At 41.9% G+C, this 16314-nt stretch overlaps 1 long non-coding RNA gene across 1 annotated transcript; it reads right to left on the reverse strand.

Annotated features, from left to right (window-relative positions):
- Positions 1–14163: 14163 nt before the first annotated feature.
- On the reverse strand, positions 14164–15812 carry LOC137517825 (uncharacterized). Its single transcript, XR_011020679.1, has 2 exons — positions 15628–15812; positions 14164–14577 (listed from the first exon to the last, which is right to left on the reverse strand). It is a non-coding gene; the product is annotated as an uncharacterized lncRNA (long non-coding RNA).
- Between the last annotated feature and the right edge of the window lie 502 nt (positions 15813–16314).

The raw sequence follows: 16314 nt of genomic DNA on the forward strand, positions 1-16314 counted from the left end.
CATATGTCTATCTAAAGGGATGCATATTTGGATATTCAAAGGGGGGCACATCTGGCTATCTGAATTAGGTAAGGAGGCACATATGGCTATCTAAATAACATTTGACCGCAACCACATTCTAAAGTGTGGCCACACCCATTGTGTCCAGATGGGGGCGCAAAAACTGTTTTTGTCCCCAGGGGGCTGAAAACCCTAGCTATGCCTCTGATCATATTTCTGCTTTAGATGCTTGGATATATGGTCATAATTATGGGGGGGGGGGGGAAGAGGTGTGGGGGCCCCTTACCACAAACCTGCTCTTCTTTCTTACGATACAGGGTCCAGAATAGGTATTGTTAAGGCCACGCTTTTTGAAAGAAGACTAAAGATTATCATGGCCACATTCTTTTATGACCATAGGAAGATGGGCCACCAACCTGTGAGGGTCACCAAGGGAAGGCAAGGGAGGGGATGCAACTATCGTGCACTAAATCAAATTTTTGCCTGGACACATAATTTGTTGGTCCTGTTCGGAGATTTAAGGAGATTACTTTACGAGATTTGTAAAAATGTTACTGTAGCATGGTTATGAGAATTGCTAAATCAAGAATAGCAAATCCCATGACCCCTCTATGTGATAAACTACAATCAGGTTTATCCCACACACCTTACAGTATGGCCAACATGTAGCATAAGTGGAGTGCCAGTGCCACAACGAGAGGATGACACTACTGATAGATCAAGTCCATGAAGTACAAAACAGCACCTCCTTCGAAAGCAATAAAACTTTTATTGTGATGAGGCAACATGCCAAAGTTTTGAATCCACATAGTGCCTCTTTTTCAAGGTGAAGTGTTCTCGAAATGTTGGCATTTTGACTCATCACAATAAAAATGTTGTAATTTACGAAGGAGGTGCCATCTTGCACTGGACTCCCTCTATGTAATAGTCTCCAAAATACCGCAGCAGCAGCTGAACCAAAGAACAAGTTATGCTTTGAACCAGTAAAGAAGATTAGTATTACAAAAATAATTACTATTGAAATATCATCCAAAAACACAATACAAGACATTACCCATAGGTCGCGTTCAGCATAGCTCCTATTAACAACCCTGTGTTGTTAATCTTATTGATTGGACACACAAGACTATTACCACTGCCCAATACACAATCTTCCCAGAAGCCTTAGCAGGAAATGGCTGAATATTGTCTCAAATTAACAGAAAATCCAATTACATGCCAATTGGCATCTCCCACTCGGCCTTGAAACGGGCAGAAAAAAAGTAAGGACCTTGCTGTCTGCGTGGCGCGTTATAGTCAAAACGATTTTATTTTTTTTCTATTCTGACAATACTGGAAATTATTTTTTTCAGGTTCATAAAACGAAATGGAAGAAGTGAGATTTAATTCCATGTCAATGACAACAGAGATAGGTTCGCGGAATTCCGGAGCCTCTGTATGGATCATTTTCTGTCTAGACGTAATATTTACGAAATGTTAAATCATTATTAATGTAGTTGTATCGGCAGTGGCGTGGGTTCTCTGTGTTGTCCCGCCACTTCTCCGTGATACTGGACTGCATTCAAAGGCAGTTCGGAGTGCCGGGATTTCTCCTGAGCACGACTGTTCAGTCAAGTGAATTTGCAGAGCTAGCCTGGGATTCTCATTAGGTTCCCCAAGCTGCGCATACATCTCTAGCTTAAGACCCAGCTTTCCACACGCCAGGCCGGCCTCCCCAGCACCACACTTGCATAAACATTCCCGAGAACAACGGCCCTTTTCATAACAAGAAATGTCTGATGTAATTATTAAATGGCATAATGATATAATAATGTGGATTGGTCACAAGCAGCAAGAAACTCAAACCAGACATGATTTTTTTAATTTGCATATTTAAAACCCTGACCTTCTTTTGTAACTGTGTGTGCAAAAGGGCCCAAGTCAGACCGAAGCTCACGTAAGTGGAAACATATTTTGCAGTCCATTCTTGATGGCTTTTTTACAGCAGATCTTTGGGTCTAGGATCTCTGGCTCTTCACAGGGTTATGCTCTCTGTTTTCAGAGGGTTATGCTCTCTGTTTTCAGGGAAAGAGATGTTTGAAATTATGAGAGGATGTTGCAGAGAATCAATTAGGGCCCGAATAGATAAGCTGAAGGATTGCATGCAGCCTAGTTCACCCCATGCTACTGCATCCTGCCTGGCAAGAAGTGGCATAGCAATAGCGTACATTTAATTAAGGCCGCCCATTGAAAAGGATGCAGGAAATAGCAGGCAGAAGAATATTGGTAAAATTACCTATATTCGACTACTTTATTCATATACTAAATATTAGTAATATTTACTGATATTTTAGTATGACCTAACCTAACCCTAAGCTCACACAGAACACTCCCTGTACTGATTCCTAATCCGAAGGCCCCCTGGTGGTGCCTAATCCTAAAATCCCCCAACTGTAGTGCCTAACCCTAAGACCACCCCCTGGTGGTGCCTAACCCTAAGACACCCCCTGGTGATGCCTAAGCCTAGTTACATAGTTACATAGTTATTTTGGTTGAAAAAAGACATACGTCCATCGAGTTCAACCAGTACAAAGTACAACTCCAGCCTGCTCCCTCACATATCCCTGTTGATCCAGAGGAAGGCGAAAAAACCCTTACAAGGCATGGTCCAATTAGCCCCAAAAGGGAAAAATTCCTTCCCGACTCCAGATGGCAATCAGATAAAATCCCTGGATCAACATCATTAGGCATTACCTAGTAATTAGCAAGGAAATGAGCAGCGCTACTTAAAAACAGACTAGTGCCTACCTGCAAAAGAGTGCAAGCCCCACTTGTGGGGTCGAATACACACCGAGCATACACATGACCTGTCTACCACTGGAGGAGGATGTTGGTTTCCTGTAACAGCTTGCATGCAACCTATTAAGTACTTGTCCCTCCCACTGCGAAAAAGTCAATCCTCCATGAGAGGGGCCTAACACTAACTAAATCCTAACCTATGTATATGCATAGCCTGGGTGCGCTACCAAATAAAATTGAAAAATCGAAAATTGCGCATTACCTAGTAATTGTAGCCATGGATGTCTTTCAACGCAAGGAAAGCATCTAAGCCCCCTTTAAATGCAGGTATAGAGTTTGCCATAGCGACTTCCTGTGGCAATGCATTCCACATCTGTGGCAATGCATTCCACATCTTAATCACTCTTACTGTAAAGAACCCTTTCCTAAATAAATGGCTAAAACGTTTTTCCTCCATGCGCAGATCATGTCCTCTAGTCCTTTGAGAAGGCCTAAGGACAAAAAGCTGATCCGCCAAGCTATTATATTGCCCTCTGATGTATTTATACATGTTAATTAGATCTCCTCTAAGGCGTCTTTTCTCTAGACTAATAAACCCAGTTTATCTAACCTTTCTTGGGAAGCGAGACCTTCCATCCCACGTATCAACTTTGTTGCTCGTCTCTGCACCTGCTCTAAAACTGCAATATCTTTTTTGTAATGTGGTGCCCAGAACTGAATTCCATATTCCAGATGTGGCCTTACTAGAGAGTTAAACAGGGGCAATATTATGGTAGCATCTCGAGTTTTTATTTCCCTTTTAATGCAAAAAAATCCAAAATTTTGTTAGCTTAAGCTGCAGCGGCTTGCCTTTGAGTACGATTATTTAACTTGTTGTCGATGAGTACTCCTAAGTCCTTCTCCAAGTTTGATGTTCCCAACTGTATTCCATTTATTTTGTATGGTGCTAGACCATTGGTACGACCAAAATGCATGACTTTACATTTTTCAACATTGAATTTCATCTGCCATGTATGTGCTCATATAGCCATCCTATCCAGATCCTGTTGCAATATGACACTATCTTCCTGAGAGTTGATGATTCTGCACAATTTTGTATCATCTGCAAAAATAGCAACATTGCTCACTACTGCATCTACTAGGTCATTAATAAATAAATTGAAGAACACTGGACCCATTACAGACCCCTGGGCTCACACATAAATCTATACAGTTCCGTTCCAGGACTGTCCTATCAGTTTTCATCAGTTTTGTATCAGTTTGATTGACTGGAAAGGTACGGGTGGAAAACTGATACAAATTGATGAAAACTGACAGGACAGGACTGGAACGGAACTGTACAGATTTATATGTCGACCCAGCCTAAGACCCCCCTGGTGGTGCCTAACTCTGAGACCCCAAGATGGTTCCTAACCCTAAGACCACCCTGGTGGTGCCTAACTCTGAGACCCCAAGATGGTTCCTAACCCTAAGACCACCCTGGTGGAGCCTAACCTTAACCACCCCTAGGCCTGACACTAAAGACCCCCAGTCCAAACACCAAAGACCCCCCCCCCCTCGCCGATGCCTAACACTAACGACTGCCTCATGTCTAACCCTGTCCGACAGTGTCCTGGAGAAAAGAGTGCCCAATAAAATAGCCGGTGCCTAGGCCACTCACTATGCAAAGTAAGGCTACAAATTGTGTGTGTGTGTGTGTGTGGTCATGTGATTATTATTATATACACATACAGTCCTGGAGGAAGGGGGGAAGCAGTGTTAAATTTGAACTGGGCCTCTGTAGCTATGCCACTGCTAGAAAACACCATAACTGTGATTTGTAAAGAGCTCAATGGGAGCAGCAAATGACTCCAGTGAAATGACAATAGAATTGAGAACATGCATGCACACTTCTCTTTTCTTCTCAGGGTTTTGCCCAGTCTTAGAGGCTTGACCGTCATCATTATTTATTGAAAAAACAGCAACCGTCATACATTTTTTCGTCTACTATATCTAGTACTTTCTGTAAGGTCTCAGCTTTTTATTTTAGATAGATGCACATTAGGTTCATTTCAATAAAGAGTTTCCCATCTCAATCTTGATTAAATCCCAAAGGATGCATGCTATTAATTCTGGATATCCATATTGCCTCCTCCTAGTCCTTATAAAGGAGCGTATTGGTAACTTCTTCTAGCATATCATTTGGATGCAAATATATCCTTTACTTATGTACTCTCCAATTTACCAGCGTGTTGCTGAGCTTAATGTAATGCAAGGCAGTCCTTACAGTCCCTTTCTTTTATCATTGAAATCTCTGAGTATTCTTATTTTAATGGTCTACATACTTGATTCTACATGGGAACTTAAGCATGTATATTATTCTCTCAGAGCTACAGTTTATGAAGCTCCTCATATCATATTTAATTTGCACACCGATAAAAAAAAGAAGAATCCATCCTATTGACGAAAAGTGTGGATTGTATAATTATTGAGCATAAGGCTACCTCAAGGCCGCGTCACGCCAATGGGAGTGATCGCGGCAGCAGCCCCAGGACCACCTAATACCAATTGGCGTCAAGTCCTGGGGCCAGCTATTGCAGGACATCGCGCGCGTGCATGCGCACGCATCTCCGCTTGGTAGGCGGAGCCTCGCCTTCAGTTTCCCAGTGGCGATCACCGCTCGGAGACTGTTAGACGGCGACACGGCTGTCCCCCTGGGGTACAAGAGAGTGATCGGCTCTCATAGGCCGATGTCTATGACAGCCAATCGCTATGATTGGCTGGCGGGGGGTGGGCGGGAGGCAGAGGGAAAAAAAATGTTAATATATTGAAAATAAAATACAATAAATATTTGTAACAAAAAGAAATAAACAACTGGGGGGCGATCAGACCCCACCAACAGAAAGCTCTGTTGGTGTGGAGAAAAAGGGGGGGGAAGGGGAAATCACTAGTGTGCTGTGTTGTGCGGCCCTGCAGCTTGACCTTTAAGCTGCAGTGGCCTATTTTGAAAAGAATAGCCAGGTCTTTAGGGGGGTTTAGCACTGTGGTCCTGAAGTGGTTTTAAAGTGACTCTAAAGAGAAAAACAACTTATGATATAATGAATTGTATGTGTAGTGCAGATAATTAATAGAACATTAGTAGCAAAGAAAAGAGTATCATATTTTTATTTTTAGTTATATAGCCTTTTTTTTATAACATTGCGTCATTCTGACAAGCAACTTGTATTGCTTAAAGTGAACCTCCAGACTAAAAATCGACTCAGCAGCACTGAAAAGGCCTGGAGTTTCTTTAACAGTTTCACAGCATCAGAACTTTGTTTCTCTTATACAAGCCTCATTTTTAGCTGCACAGAAGAAAACTGCCCGGGCAGTTTCCCCCTTATGCTGTGCAAAGCATGATGGGATTTCTGATCTTGTTGTTCTCGTTCTGCTGTTTTGGTGCAATTTTTTTTTTAAGTTTTAAATTTGACATTTGAAGCCTAGTGTGGGCAGCTGGGAGGGGTTATCAGGACACAGGACAGTTGGAACTGTGTCTCATGCTCCCTGTCACCTCCTTTCAACCAAAAAGATGGCTGCCCCCATGACAAAGATGGCAGCCCCCATGAATCACAAACGTTTGCCTGTTTTTTTTAAAACAGGGTGGGTAAAAGCTTATATTACCTATCTATTCACATAACTAATGTAACTTAATAACAGTATGTTTGTTTAGGCTGAAGTTCCCCTTTAAAAGGAAACATCCACATCCCTCTCAGTTAAGTTTGCCTTTAATTATTGTGTATAATCATTGAACATAATTAATTTCATTGGGTCCAGTGTCTTACATAGAAGCTTGGTTGGAAAAAAACATCAAGGTCAATCAGAAAATAACTAATATAGGTTTACTAGTCTCAATGTTTTTTTTATAGTGTTTTACTTGCTAGTGTCCCAATCAAATTGTGCAATAGTGGCAGGATCTTTAAAGAGGAGCTGTTAGGTATAGGGTCTCAGAGAAAAAAAACACATATATCAGTAGCTAAAGATTGGCTGTACTTACATCACATATGCATTTCACTGTCCACGTTTGGATTTCACAGAATTTTTATATAGTATTTGCAGAGAATGATGCTCCTGAAAGCTCATGGCAGGTTCCATGTTTGTCTGTCTCCTATGAAACCAAATGTGTCGTCATGTCCTCCCTGCTTCCTGATCACAGAAAAGCTTGTACTGAATAACACTACTGTGCAGTGAATATTAATTAGCCATGTGGCTAGGAACAATAGCGGACTCATGCAGTATACTCTGCCCGGAGATTTTTCAGTGCTGGCTGTTGTAACATGAGACTGTAACTTCTCACTAGCAGCGGAGGGGAGGACCCAAGCAGCCCCAGAATGCTTTGCAGTATGGTATGCGGCCTGTCGTCCTTTTAAGAGCTTGAGAATAACATCCTTGCTGTTCAGCACACATCAAAAGTAAGAGAGATTTTTAACTTCAGTATTGCCTTTTTGGCTTCCTTCTAAACTGTTTAACACAGGAGAATAGAGGTTTAAATTAGCTTTTGCAGCCTGACAGTTACTCTTTAAGCCTCCTCTGTATCTTGAAGAAGTTTAATTCAGAGTTATACTTTTGTTCTATCCATGTTCTTTGCCTGCTTAAAATATTATCTACATAGTATTTGTTTTGTAAAGCCACATGCTTGGAAGCTTTCATACTTCTCGTGTGCTTCCTGTAAGACCTCTAGAGCAGTACAACGCATTGCGCAACAGTAAAAACTGCCTGTATGGTATACCACATAAGGAGGTGGTAATATGGAGTTGACTAATTCCAGCAATTGACTTTGGGAAGAAAAAATCATGGCTTGCAAGTTTGAAATCCCCAAACTTCTAGCAATTAGTGTATTTCTAGCAATTGGTGTATGTTTACTTCATCTTCATCTTTTTGTTATTTAAATACAACCTTGCAATAATAAAGTCATCCAGTTGTGATGGAGTAGAGTGCCTCCCGATCCAACAGCCAACATGTTCCCTTTATTCATTTCATTTTGGGGCAATAATTTGTATCTTCTACTTGCACTCAGTAATGTAAAAAGTACCACATAGTTGGTGGAAAATTGCTGTCAAAATTATTCTTGGGGTTTCTTGCTTACTGGTGGCTTAAAAGGCATTTTATTTATGAGATTCTGAAAATACCACCTAGAAGAAAACTTTGAGAAAAAGTGGATTGCATTAGGTCCTTTCTCCTAAGTTTTCTACTGAGGATATTTTCACACTTTGCCAATAAAATGTCTTTGAAGCCACCAGTAAGCAAGGAAATATGCAGAATCATTTTGACACTACTTTTATTACTACTTTTTGATACTTTATAGATTGCAATTTGCAAAGCGCTGAAAATTTATTTTAATCCTAGGAGTAAACTTAGGAGAAAAAAATGACTTGAATAAGGGCCACATATGCATTTAACTTTTTCTCCTGAGTTTTATCCTAGCTGATATTTTAAAACTTGACAATAAAATGCCTTTTAAACCGCCAGCAAGCAAGAAAATACTGAGAATGAGTTTAACAGTCCATTTCACACTACTTTTTGGTACTATTTTAATTGCAAAGTGCTTAAAAGTTATTTTAAATAAAAAATGAAAAATTATCTTCTAGGAGTAAAAAAATAATAATTGCACATGAGCCTTAGTGTGCAAATTGTTTCCTGTATGCCAGTCTAGAAACACCCTCTGACATTCTCATAAGTCCAGCTGAAGGCATAAGTAGGCCGGAGTACACACCATCCCATGGAGGTCCTCTTTACTTACCACAAGTAGCACTATATTGAATATCTCAAGAAGTTGTCGTAAATGCAGGGGCGTAGCAATAGGGGGTGCAAAGGTTGCGACCGCATCGGGGCCCTTGGGCCAGAGGGGCCCCGAAGGGACCTTTCTCTACTACAGTATTAGCTCTCTATTGGTCCTGTGCTCATAATAATCACTTCTATAGATACTTTGAATAGTGGTAATCATTAACAAACCGTTCTCCATCCCCTTCTTGCACCTCTGACACTGTAGTTGCCATTGGCAGTTTTTGGAGCGCTGTATCAATTGTTAAGTATAGGGTGCTTGGGGGAACCATTGTAAAACTTGCATCGGGGCCCTCAGCTCCTCAGCTACACCACTGCGTAAATGAATTGGTTGCAACCCTTGGCCTCGGGTTATTTTTCTAAAAAAGGAAAGGGCTACTTTGAACACCATAATAACATCATCTGGTGTTTTTGGAAAAACTGCATTTTTTTTTACAAAACTAACTACATACTTAACCCATTCAAGTTCCGTCGTTTTCACGTGAGAAATGTTCACCTCCCATTCATTAGCCTATAACTTTATCACTACTTATCACAATGAACTGATCTATAACTTGTTTTTTCCGCCACCAATTAGGCTTTCTTTGGGGGGTACATTTTGCTAAGAGCCACTTTACTGTAAATGCATTTTAACAGGAAGAATAAGAAAAAAATGGAAAAATTCATTATTTCTCAGTTTTCAGCCATTATAGTTTTAAAATAATACATGCCTCCATAATTAAAACTCACGTATTGTATTTGCCCATATGTCCCGGTTATTACACCGTTAAAATTATGTCCCTATCACAATGTATGGCGACAATATTTTATTTGGAAATAAAGGTTCATTTTTTCCATTTTGCATCTATCACTATTAACAAGTTTAAAATAAAAAAAAATATAGAAATATTTCATCTTTACATTGATATTTAAAAAGTTTAGAACCTTAGGTAAATATTTACATGTTTTTTTTTTATTATTGTAATGTTTTTTGTTTTTTTTATAGTAAACATTTTATTTGGGTAGTTTTGGGAGGGTGGGAGGTAAACAATAGATTTATAATGTAAATGTGTGTTAATTTTTTTTTTTTTTTTACATACAGTTGTAGTATTACTTTTTGGCCACAAGATGGCGGCCATGAGTTTGTTTACATGACGTCACTCTAAGCGTAACACACGCTTAGAGTGACGCATTGGGGAGGGAACAGCCAGAAAAAGCACAGCTTCCGAGAGAAGCTGTCGCTTTTTTAGCGGCAGAGAGGAATCAGTGATCGGGCACCATAGCCCGATACATTGATTCCGTGGCTACCGAATCCGCGGCCGGGAGTGCGTGTGCACGCGCGCGATCAGCTGTGGGAGTGCGCGGTAGGGCGCATGGTTCCTGGACGTAGTTTCTACGTCCAGGAACCAAAATAGGTTAAACTATACCAATGTTCTATTAAATGCATACTAAAATCAAAGGAAAGGAGAGTGTGTTATGAGGAGAAGAAGAAGAGATGAGCAAAAGAAAGAAAAAAAATCCTCCTACCCTGTCAGTGTGGTGCAGAAAAAGAATGCCTCATGCAGCATGGGAGGACCCCCGAACTACCTCCGTACCAAATTGAAGCCCCCAATCCGGCTGGTTCCTGAGATAGGGTATATCAAAGCTATCTTGTGAACCAGTGGAGCTAGTGTTTAGGAGCTATGAGTACTGAGCTATCGAGTCTTTAATATCAGCATATGCAAATGAGCTGCATGTGATGTCATTACCCACAAGGCTGTACATCAGTAGGCCAATTTTTAATTAGGCCTACAGAGTGGGAGGGGTTTCACTTTTTCAGCCGAATTTCCATTGGCTGCAGAACTTTTTCCCACCCGAGAACTGGATTTTCTCTGGCAAACTTGCCATCAGCTATGCACTGATGGTAAGTTCATTTCCACCACACAGTTCCTCTTAAAGTAGGCAGATTTGCAATATTGTTCATTAGAGATTTTGGAGGTTCCTATTAGCCCATTACAAAAAAGACCCTGTGGGCTCTGCTTGTCCATTGCTTAACTGGGTAGCCTGTAATACCATCTTCACAAAGCACACATATAGATGAATATGTAATCCATACCTTACACTTATGCAGGCTGAAAAAACTATCTTCAGGCTGGATTATGACTCCCTAAAATCAATAAGCTATAGATTTACTATAAAATAGCAGTTCTGGAAGTGTGCCCAATGATTTTTATATTCTGCTTAGCGTTCCAAAGTGACACATTATAGATAATATTCACATATCCATTCTGTTTTAAGAAAAGCAAAACTGTATAAAATAAAATAAAATAAGGATCTGTGTATATAAAAATGATGAGTTATCTGTATTAGGCAAGACTCAGGGGCGTAGCAATAGGAGGTGCAGAGGTAGCGACCGCATCGGGGCCCTTGGCCTAGAGGGGCCCCGAGGGGCCCACCCTCAACCACAGTATTAGCTCTTTATTGGTTCTGTGGTGGTAATAATCACTTCTATAGATGCTTTGATTAGTGGTAATCATTAACAAACTGTTCCCCATCCCCTTCTTGCACCTCTGACACTGTAGTTGCCATTGACAGGTTTTGGTGTTTTGTTATGTATAGAGTGCATGGGGGGCCCCATTGTAAAACTTGCATCGGGGCCCACAGCTCCTTAGCTACGCCACTGGCAAGACTCAAAGTGCCAGAGCTGCAGACACTAGGGCACACTCTATAGACAGACAGTAGCAGTGTTAGTAGGTCTTGCCCAAGATCTCCTCATTGAATAGGTGGCGGCTCACTGAGCAGGAGCCCTTAACCAGTACACTATCCAGCCAGTATTACCAAAACTGTCAGTCGTAGGCCAGCAAAGATGGGAATGTGTAAAGATGTTATTGGCAAGTGCGTAAAGACGTTAATGTTATTTTTACACATGGGGCAATTTTGTCATCACCACCACTGCCAACCATGACCACGAAACTCCACCCAAACCAGAGACGGCCTTTGGGGGTGGCAAGTTCAGCAATCGCCCCAGGCCCCGCTCCTGAGGCCCCGCACCCTCTGCAGCGGTGGGGAGAGCGGGCATAGTAGTTAAAACTGACGTGTCTTCCTCCGATCCTCACAGCTACCATCTATTTCCTCTCCCAGCATCTGTGTATTGGTAACAGCTCCCCCTGTGGTGACATGCGGTCACGTCATCATAGGGGGCGCTGTTACCAATACACAGATGCTGGGAGAGGAAATAGATGATAGCTGTGAGGATCGGAGGAAGACACGTGAGTTTTAACTACTCTCCCCACTGCTGCAGGCTGCAGCCACCTTCATATCTAACCTGTACTGCGGGGCACCTACCTATCTAATCTATACTGCAGGCACCTATCTAATCTATACTGCAGGCACCTATCTAATCTATACTGCAGGCACCTATCTAATCTATACTGCAGGAACCTTCCTATCTAATCTATACTGCAGGCTGGCACCTATCTAATCTATACTGCAGGCACCTATCTAATCTATACTGCAGGCTGGCATTTATCTATCTAATTTATACTGTAGGCACCTATCTAATCTGTACTGCAGGGCACATACCTATCTAATCTATACTGCAGGCACCTATCTAATCTATACTGCAGGCTGGCACCTATCTATCTAATTTATACTGCAGGCACCTATCTAATCTATACTGGCGGCACATACCTATCTAATCTATAGTACAAGCACCTATCTAATCTATACTGCAGGCACCTATCTAATCTATACTGCAGGCACCTTCCTATCTAATATATACTGCAGGCACCTATCTAATCTATACTGCAGGCACCTACCTATCTAATCTATACTGCAGGCACCTTCCTATCTAATCTATACTGCAGGCACCTATCTAATCTATACTGCAGGCACCTATCTAATCTATACTGCAGGTTGGCACCTATCTATCTAATTTATACTGCAGGCACCTATCTAATCTGTACTGCAGGCTGGCACCTACCTATCTAATCTATACTGCAGCCACCTTCCTATCTAATCTATACTGCAGGCACCCATCTAATCTATACTGCAGGCTGGCACCTATCTATCTAATCTATACTGCAGGGCACCTACCTATCTAATCTATACTGCGGGGCACCTACCTATCTAATCTATACTGCAGGGTACCTACCTATCTAATCTATACAGAGTGTGTGGTTCCACAGCGTGTGTGTGTGTGTGTATCCACAGCATATGTCTCTAGGCCCCGCATATGACACTCGCTCCAGGCCCGCGTACTCTAAGGCCGCCTCTGACCCAAACCAGACCAAGATTCTACAGTACCTCCAGCATGACACCTCCACAAAGAATCATGGGAACTATAGTTTAAGTTCCCTCTTCATGTGGTGACATTGACCACCATCTGTAGTCTGCTCCCTGAATACTGACATTACTAGAGAATAGGTCTGGTTAAGAATGTCACATTGCATGAACTTAAAAAACTAGAAAATGCTGCCCATCACTTACTACCTAGAAAATTGTTATTAAATATTAGTATATATATTATATTATTAAAGTGGGAAGCATTGGTAACATGAGAGATTCAAAACTCTGTACAATCAGGACACCCATCAACATACGACGCCCATCAACATTCGTACAAATACAGACAATGTTAGACATCACCAATACTGCTGCATGTTCATATGATAAATTACATCAGCATTTCCTGAATAGCAGCTTAACTGCCAAAATAGTAAGATACCAGCCAGCCTCCCTAATCACTTGCACACTATTTTGTCAGTTAGACTTTGCAACTGCTGTTCAGGAAACGCTGTTGAAAATAAAGTAAACCCAGAGAATCCCCCATGAGGAGATGGACTGGGCCAAAACCTGTCGGTTCTGTCAGATTTTAACTGCCTACTTTTTTCGCGATAGTGGTCCTGACAGAGCTGACAGGTTTTGGACTAGTCCATCTCCTCATGGGGGATTCTGGGAGCAAGATTATGGGATTCCACGAAAATCCTATTTAGGAGTAGGGCTATAGATACAATTGTTCATCTCATCAGTTAATTTTTACTGTATCTTTGTTTTATTCAGCAATTTGTGCATAAAAAAATAGGACGTAATTTCTAGTATTGAATGCTATTAAATTTCAGACTTGGATGTCTGTGGAAAGCAAAGGTCCTATTTCTATGACTGGAATTTCCCTCTAAATGCAAACCGTACCACAAGGACGCAGAACACACTCTCTTTAATTGCACATGTAATCATTTTACGGGGATAACATCTGCTTGTCTCATCACCTGGTTAATACTTCCGCCTTGTCATCTCAATTAGTTCTATAAAGTATCGAGCAACTCCAATTTAGGGGAAAAAAATTGTCCAGAGTGAAACCAGGCAGCAAAAGGAAAGCTGAACTTTAATGTGATCTAAATGGCTGAACCCTTTGTAGTCCTAGTCAGGAAACGGTGTTAAGTTGACGCCTTTCTCTAGATGCTTCAAGTCACTGTCGTTACTCATGCTATGTATTATTGAGCTTCCTAATAAAGGGGCATGAAAAAAGACCACAAGATGCTCATTAGATCCATTGAACCATGCCCTTCTATGCTGCATGAGTAACCGAGAAGTGACTATAATTTCCTGATGAATACAATTAGAAGAGAATGATACGTTACATTAGCTTTAATGAGTTACAGAAGGTCACTCGGTGGTAGAGGCGCTACGCAAAGGTCACAGTTCAATGGGATTTAAACTCTCTGACAGGCAGTCTCGGAGACTTTGTGTGACTTCTGTAACCATGGCAAACTCCCAGACCTCACTAACTCCGACTTTACCCCTGCTCACAGTAACAATTATTCCATTCTGGATTCTGCACAACCTACGTAATTCCCTCTCAAGTGTCTCCTTTTCAATTTCTTACACCTGTGTGTTTTTCTTGGTAGCGATCCATGTTTTCCCTCTTTCTGAAAAAATCATTTACTCAGGTTTGTCTCACGTCGAGTATAATATTCTCAAATAAAGCTGTGAGCATAACGTTTCATACGGCTTCATCTCCCAAGGTGTCTACGGGAGGATATTAGTCTACCAGAACAAAAGAAAATTAAAAAGTAAACAAATCAAGTACAGAGTCTAGTGTTTCCTTGGTTTTCAATATATTTTTTTTGTTTGTGCTACTAAGAGGATACAAAGGGATCTTTAAAAACTATACAGTTGTCATTATTATGGGAAGGATTGACTTTGCCAGCAAATTATTCAAAAACAATAAAATGCAATGCTTCCATTTCTTTTGGATTATCGTAAAGTACACAGTAGATATGCTGTAAAATATTCCTCAGCTTGAATGAGAAAAGAGAATAGGCCAATGGGACCTTAATGGGATCACTGTAATTATCAGTGGCGTAGCTAAGGAGCTGTGTCGCCCTGATGTACGTTTTACATTGGGGCCCGCCAAGCTCTCTATACATAACAATTGATACGGTGCACGAAAACCTGCCAATGGCAACTACAGTGTCAGGGGTGCAAGAAGGGGATGGGGAGGAGTTTGTTAATGATTACCAATATTAAAAGTATCTATAGAAGTGATTATTATGAGCACAGGACCAATAGAGAGCTAATACTGTGGTTGAGGGAGGGGCCCCGATGTGGTCGCAACCTCTGCACTCCCTATTGCTACGCCCCTGGTAATTATGTTAATATCTAAATGTAATTCTTAACACAAAAAAACAAAACATATTTAGAAAATCATTACATATACAACACAATCATATAAAAAGCATATAAGGATCCACAGGAATATGCAGGCAAAAGAAACCGCTATGAAAAGTCCATACATATAACACTCTCTTCAGTGGTGTAGCTGAGGAGTGTGGGGCCCCAGTGTGAGTTTTACATGGGGACCCAAGCACTCTATTGATATGAAGTCCCAAAACCTACCAAGGACAATTTTAGTGTCAGAGAGGTGTAATCAGAGTAGGAAAAGGGTTAGTTAAGGATTACTACTATTCAATGACCATATAGGGGCAGGGCCAGATTTACCATAAGGTACTGTAGACACGTGCCTACAGGCGCCTTATGATGGAAAGGTGGCTCACTTCCCTCCCCTAGTGCCTCCCTCCCTCCTTACCTATTTACCTACTATGAGTCCTGAGTAGAGCGGAAATGAGAGGTTACTCATCTAGGTCTCGGCATTCCACTGACAAGATCTCCCTTCAGTTGGGGGCACCTCTAGCTACTTACCATTAGGTAGCTAGAGGTACCCTCATTATTAAAGGGCACCGGTAGCTACCTATGATGGGCTAGGGAGGTAAGGGAGCAGTGATGGCTGATGCATGGAGTAGACTGGGCAGTTTGAGTGCTTAACCACTTTCCAACCGCCCACTGCACAGGGGCGGCCGTAAAGTGGATCCCGCAAGGACCGCCGCATGCACAGAGGCGGCGGTCCTTGTACGGGCATGGGCGGAGCGATCGCGTCATCCGTGACGCGATCCTCCGCCGGGGATCGATGGCCGGGGATTTAGCCTCCAGCTCGCTGGCCACTTAGCAGCGCCGGCGGGTGGAGGAATACAAATCTCCGCCGATCCATGCTTATAATAGGCTTTGTAATGTATACAAAGCCTATTATACAGGCTGCCCCCTGCCCTGGTGGTCCCAGTGTCCGAGGGACCACCAGAGCAGGCTGCAGCCACCCTAGTCTGCACCCAAGCACACTGATTTCTCCCCCCTGCCCCCTGATCGCCCACAGCACCCCTCAGACCCCCCTCTGCTCACCCCCCAGACCCCTATTTGCACCCAATCACCCCCCTAATCACCCATCAATCA

This window comes from Hyperolius riggenbachi, chromosome 5 (genome assembly GCF_040937935.1).
Source record: "Hyperolius riggenbachi isolate aHypRig1 chromosome 5, aHypRig1.pri, whole genome shotgun sequence".
Lineage (NCBI taxonomy): Eukaryota > Metazoa > Chordata > Amphibia > Anura > Hyperoliidae > Hyperolius > Hyperolius riggenbachi.